This window comes from Molossus molossus, unplaced genomic scaffold (genome assembly GCF_014108415.1).
Source record: "Molossus molossus isolate mMolMol1 unplaced genomic scaffold, mMolMol1.p scaffold_m16_p_43, whole genome shotgun sequence".
NCBI lineage: Eukaryota > Metazoa > Chordata > Mammalia > Chiroptera > Molossidae > Molossus > Molossus molossus.
The window spans coordinates 1-6,294 of record NW_023425381.1 but is presented as its reverse complement, the minus strand read 5'-3'; the positions used below and the strand labels follow the sequence as shown (position 1 = coordinate 6,294).

At 44.6% G+C, this 6,294-nt stretch overlaps 1 long non-coding RNA gene across 1 annotated transcript; it reads left to right on the top strand.

Moving 5' to 3' along the window:
- Nucleotides 1–1,483: 1,483 nt before the first annotated feature.
- Nucleotides 1,484–6,266, top strand: LOC118616797. Its single transcript, XR_004956711.1, has 4 exons — nt 1,484–1,877; nt 3,511–3,606; nt 4,911–5,016; nt 5,879–6,266. It is a non-coding gene; the product is annotated as an uncharacterized LOC118616797 (long non-coding RNA).
- Nucleotides 6,267–6,294: the final 28 nt, after the last annotated feature.

Here is a 6,294-nt window from a genome sequence, read left to right as displayed (position 1 = left end):
AGGTCAGCATTTAACAAAATATGTTATCAGTGAGATAATTTTTCTTCTGGGACTGAAGGAAAAAGACGTGTTCAGAAAAAAGTTTCAGCTGGAGAAGTGGAATATAAAACTAAACATATTTGAGCAACAACAAAATCAGAAAGTTAATCAAAATTTTATTTTTAACCAAAATTTGGTTTCTATTTATTTTATTAATTTATTTACTTTTGTTACAGATGTTTCTCCTTTTTTCCTATAGACACCCTCCTCCCGATTCCCCTCCCCCGCCAACCACCGCTCACAGCATTGTTGTCTACATCCATTGGTTATGCATATAAGTTCCATGGTTTATCTCTTCCCTCCTCACCGCCCCCCTCCTCTGAGGTTTATCAGTCTGAACCCTACTTCTTTATATGTCTCTGGGTCTGTTTTGTTCATCAGCTTATTTTATTCATTATATTCCACAAATAAGTGAGATGGTGTGGTATTTGTCTTTCTCTGACTGGCTTATTTCACTTAGCATAATCCTCTCCAGGTCTCTCCATGTCGTCTCAAAGGATAAGAGATCTTTCTTACAGCTGCATAGTATTCCATTGTGTATATGTACCACCGCTTTTTTTATCCACTTATCTCACTCAAAATTTGATTTTTAATCAAAAGCTATAGGCATCCTAACAAGAAATCATACTGAATTTAAAACATTTTTAAATAGCCCTGGCTGATGTGGCTAAGTTTGTTGGAGCTTTGTCCCACATACTGAAAGGCTGTGTGTTCAATTCCCAGTCAGGGTACATACCTAGGTTGTGGGTTTGATCCCTGGTCAGGACATGTAAGGAAGGCAATCAAATTGATTTTCTCTCTTACATCGATGTTTCTCTCTCTCTCCCCTGCCTCCTTTCTCCATCTCTCTAAAATCAATAAGCATATCCTCAGGTGAGGATTAAAAATAATGATAATAAAATAAAGAAAAAAAGTATTTTAAATGGTGACATTAAATATACCATAAACAATGTAATTACATTATTATCAAAAATATAAAGCTGCAGTGGCAATTTATATCCTACGATTATTATAACCACTTGCTGTATGCATCAAATCTCCATGTGCCTCAGCTTCCTTATCTACATAAGGAAGACTATGATGGGAAGACTAAGTTACTGGATTGCTGTGAAGATTAAATGAGATAACATATAGAAAGGTTTTAGAACAGCTTTTAGGATGCAGGAAATCCTCAACAACGTTAGCTGCTATGATTGTTTTTCCGTCTACAACTCCTACTATGGCTCTATAGTGTTCTATGCATCTTCATTTCATTTTAACTGCATCTCAACTCTGCAATGTAGGTACTGTATACAAAAACAAACAAACAAACAAACAAAAAACAAGGGCTCTGAGAGATGAAGTAACTGAGTTGAGGTCAAACAGCAAGGACTTGGCTGGAGCAATGTGAACCTGGGACACCAACTTCTTTCTACCAGAACACACTGCATCCCTGAGCAGTGATCTTTTGTCCATAGTAGAAATTTTGCTCTGTACATGCACAGAGGCATATGTGCCAGCCCCTGTGGGAGCTGCAGGACAACAGAGCAGGTGTCAGGGGTTCCCCTCAGAGTACAGCTCCTCAGAGCCCAGCAGAAAAAGAGGCTGCAACTCTATAATCCCAGGTGCTGTCATTATTGCTATCTGTGTTCATTTATTCAATATATTGCTTGTCTCCCCATTTTATAGGCAGAAAGGCTCAGGCAGGTTAAATAACCTGTCCCAAGCCATCCAGCTAGAGTGAGAACCCAGCACTGGTCAGATTCCAACAGGTTCAGATGTCCCAGACCTGAGTCTCTGCCAGGAGGTGTCAAGACTTCCATCATATTGGGGCCATTCTGCTCCCTAAAAATCATCAGGTGTGTATCAGTTTTGTGTGTTTTACTTTTTCTCCTTCTGATACTCTTCTCAAAGTAGAGTGACTCTGGTTCAGGAAAGGGTGCACCACTGCAAGAGGAATGTCCTCCTCACCCTCCTTGGCACAGAGTTAAAGGATCTGGAAACAGAAGAGGCTTAACAAAAAGGGCCATTTTGCTATCAGGGGTCCACAGGCCAGGTGGGGAAAGGAAGACCAGGGTTTGGGGGCTCCCAGCTGGGCATCCAAATCACAGTCCTACCAGGGGCTAGATGTCCTCTTCTGTAAATTAGAGTCTAAACAAAGGTGCTCACTGCAAAAGTTTTGGGGGCCCACTGAGCCCTCAGTAAGTAGTAGTTGCACTGATGGCTGTTGGTAACAAGCTAAGCTCTCAACTCTGGCTCAGCCTCAGCATTCAGGGCCCAGATGCTCCCACTAATCCAGATGGTACTGTAAGGACAGAAGACAGGACTTTCCCTTTTTTATGATTTTTTCACAATTTATGAGATCACCTGGTAATTAAACACAAAGATTGCTGATGTCTGGAACTTCAAACTGCCTTTCTACCCAACTGATAGAGCAGGAATGAATTCTAGAATTAATGGAAAATATTAGAAAAGTAAGAAAACTAATCATAGTGTGGTACTGGCCACAGAAAAATGTTAATCATTCTTTACAATGCTGGTCATGATTGCTTTGTTCTGAATGAGGAAAAGCCCATTCTGACCTGGCTGGGAGTTTACCTTGGGAATGCTGTCCATTCTCCTAATCAGAGGACAAGAGGGACTACCTGACATTGTGGAAAGATTATCAACATGATTATCGGAACAGTGGACCACGACTCACTAGCAACCAGCCCCTGCAGACCTGGGTCACATTCCTTCTCTCCTTTTTACCAAGCATATTTTTATTTTACAGGCTAAAAAAGATATGATAAGAACATACCCCCCCCCAGCACATCTGCCCTTTACTCCCCAAAAACCCCAATAAAAGAGCAACTTACTGTTTCTGTTCTGCCCAGTGCCACCTGGTACTCAGCCCTTTCCCTGTCTATGGCGAAAGACAAGATTTCCTCCCTTTTCTATCTTCTCTCATTTGTGAATTCTTTCACAAGCCTGCATCATCGGCCTAAACACAACCCTAACAGGTACCAAGCAAACATGTAAGTACAAAAAACTAAGGCTACTGACAGAGTGTGAGGTGGAAGAGGAGAAAGAGCAAAGAAGTGATCAGGCAGGCCCTGGGCACCCCCAGCACAGGTGGTACGTCTGACTTGCACACACTGCTCAATAGCCCTTCTCCTCATCCCCACCTCCCTCACTTGATGTCAAACATTCACTCTGTCCCACCCTGCTACCTAATCGCCAGGGTCACATCACCCACTGCAGGACATGAGATGACTTCAACAGGCTGGAAGCCCTGGCCAGGCCCAGAACCCTCCAGTGAGAAGCCAGTAGGCCAGGGGAGGCCCCAGTAACTGGAGGAGGCTATAGGGATCTTGACTTGACCCTCATTCTTACTAGACAGTCATTTTCATGAACTGCTTCAGAGGGAGGTCAGTTTCATAATACTATTTACCCTCTCTGAGCTCGTTTCTCTCCTATAAAACAGGGATGACTCCATTTTTATCTCTACAGACCTTGTTGAAACCTCAGATATGGAGACAAGAGACAGCCCAGAAGGATGGTAGAGTTTGCTCTGGGGCATGTAAACAAGGAGCCAAATGGAGAGAGGTGCTGCCCTTCAGCAGGAAGAACGTGGCAACAGCGCGGGAAACCTAGCTCCAATACCTAGCAGGCACACAGGGAGGCAGGGGAAGCAGCACCTTGGGGAAACAGACTGGCCTGGTCCCCAGTGCAGGCACAGCTCTACCCCTGCCAGCTGGGCAGCCTCAGGCAAATGCCTGTGCACCTTGAATCCTGGATTCCTCCTCTATAGATGCCGATGCTAGAGACAACCCTTTACAGAACAAGGGTGCTAGCACAACACTTGGCACATACAAAGAGTGCTATCAGAATTAGTATTTGTATCACCATGCCAAGCATAGTAAGAGCCCCAAGAGTGGCAATCTCTTTCCCTATGATCCACATATACACAAAGGCCCCATACTCTTTATAGGAGGAGGAGGAATAATATTAACAACAACGTAAAACAAACACAATTCCTCCCCCAAATCCAGTGGTATCCATGAGCTCCTCACAAGGATCTTTAGTGCATGTCAGCCAATAGCACTGTGTCCACCAATGGGTACGAAATCCTTACTATTTTAACTTAGCCTACAAAGATGGGCTCCTCCACAAACATCCTGCTGATTTCAACCAGACCAGAAACATCCAAATAGGAGAATCATGCCACACCACCAGAGGGACCAAAAGAAGAACATATTTCAGGCATTCCAATTATCATGGGTAACAAGCAGGAGTGGAGTTGACCTAGTAACCAGCGGAACCAGCGTGCTGCTTGACCACCAAGAAACCCAAAAGATGTGGTCACACCCCAAGCAACAGCCACCATGGATTGGGAGGTGGCCTGGTGCCAAGATCCTGGCTTCAAACTTCACAGCACTAATTGCAAACTGAAACTTAAGATGTGCCAGATTAGAAAAGAGGGTTATTTAGGCTGCATGGTGCCTCTGAGAATATGAACATACTGCCAACATTTACAATTCAAGAGAGGGCACACCAAAACCTTTATGAGATAGCAGTTGTGACATCACTGGGTCTGCATCTGAAATGGCTGAGAAGCAGCTGCCCCTTGAGAACAGTGATATATTTTCAATTTTACCCTGGTTCAAACAACTCCCTATTGCCTGATACTCTGGTGTGTATACTACTAGCCTGGCTCCTGATGGCATATGAGCTTCTGACTTCTACTTGACAGGCCTTAGCTCTGCCCCTCACCACAACCCCATGCAGAGGAGACTCTCCCATTTTAATAAAGAAAAATCTGAGGTCTAGTCACACAGTAGTAAACAGCAGAGGCAGGGCTAGAACCTGGAGCTGTCTGATTTCAAAATTGCTGCTTTTTCTATTGCCAGCTGCCTCTTGGCCAGAGTCCTGCATTCCTTATCCTGAGAACCCTACCACATCCTGAAGAACAGGGGCAAGGCCCTGAAGACGGGAAGAGGAAGAAGAGGAGAAAAGGTGCAAATGCAAACTGCCAGTGTCCTCTAGGACACATCCAAAACTAGAGTCCAATCAAATTCTGGGGCAGAGGTCATAATCAGGCCCCACAGCGGAAGATAAAGAGCACAAGTTTTGGGAAGGTCAACCTGAGTTTGAGTCTCTACTCCACTTACCAGCTGTTGAGCCTTTCACAAAACACCTATCTCTATGGGCCTGTTTCTTCAGCTATAAAATGAAGACAGGAGTTAGTCAAAACCACTATTAACCTTTCAGGAAGTTCTATGATGCACCTAACACAGTGCTTGGGGGAAAAAATGTCTCTAATCCATGGAAACAGGAGGGCCAGACCTACAAAGACCTGTGTAATTCAGTGTAATCCAAGGTCATTCCAATGCTTTTATCAAGGTGCCTTGGGGAAAATTCTACCTTTTAAGTCAGTATTTTTCACTAAAACCCTGTAACTCCAGGGCCATGTCAATGTGATTTCCATTGTGAAAATGAACAAGAAAGTTTCATCCTTTGGAACAGTGGCTACCAATTTATCAAGGGTCTAAACTTTGATGGCTACTGTGCAACAGCCTATATACATGTGAGAAATGTGACGCTCAAAATAGTTAGAAACAGTATTAAGTACACAGTAAGTGCTCACTGAGTGAAAGGGAGATGGGCAAGGAGGAGGGGAAGGAACAAACGAATGAGGGTAGGAAGGGGGAAAGGGAGGAGATGGGGAGAGGGAAGGGAGGTAGACGGGAAAGAGGGAGGGAACAGAAGAGAGAGGACAGTGCAGTTCAAGACTGCACAACTCCCACAGCTAGAACATGGTGGAACAAAGAGCCTAAGCTGGGTCTGCCTGATCTGAGGCCCATTTTTGTTCTACCAGGCCTCCTCCTGAAGTGGCACAGAAGAGGATTTCTCCTAAAGACAGTATCCTGTAATCCCAAAAGGAAAATCTGAAGGAAATTTCACTTCCATCTCTAAGAGCAGGCTGGCCCCTGGGTTTCGGGGCACATGCATCTTCCCTTCTTATGGAGAATTGTGAGGATAAACACCTGCAGATGTGCAGGTCACCATGAGAGCAAGCGCCAGATATGTGGGAAGGGAGATACATAGGGCTTTGCAGGGAACACACTGGATCCTGTCTGCATGCCTAGTGAGACCTGGCCCCAGGGCTCTACCTACTTGAGCCCCAGTGTCTCCATCTGCAAGATGGGTATCACATGTCATTCACAGAACAGTATGGGGCTCACAGACCATGCATACAAACCTCATAGCCCAGGGCCTGGCACAGAGCAGGTG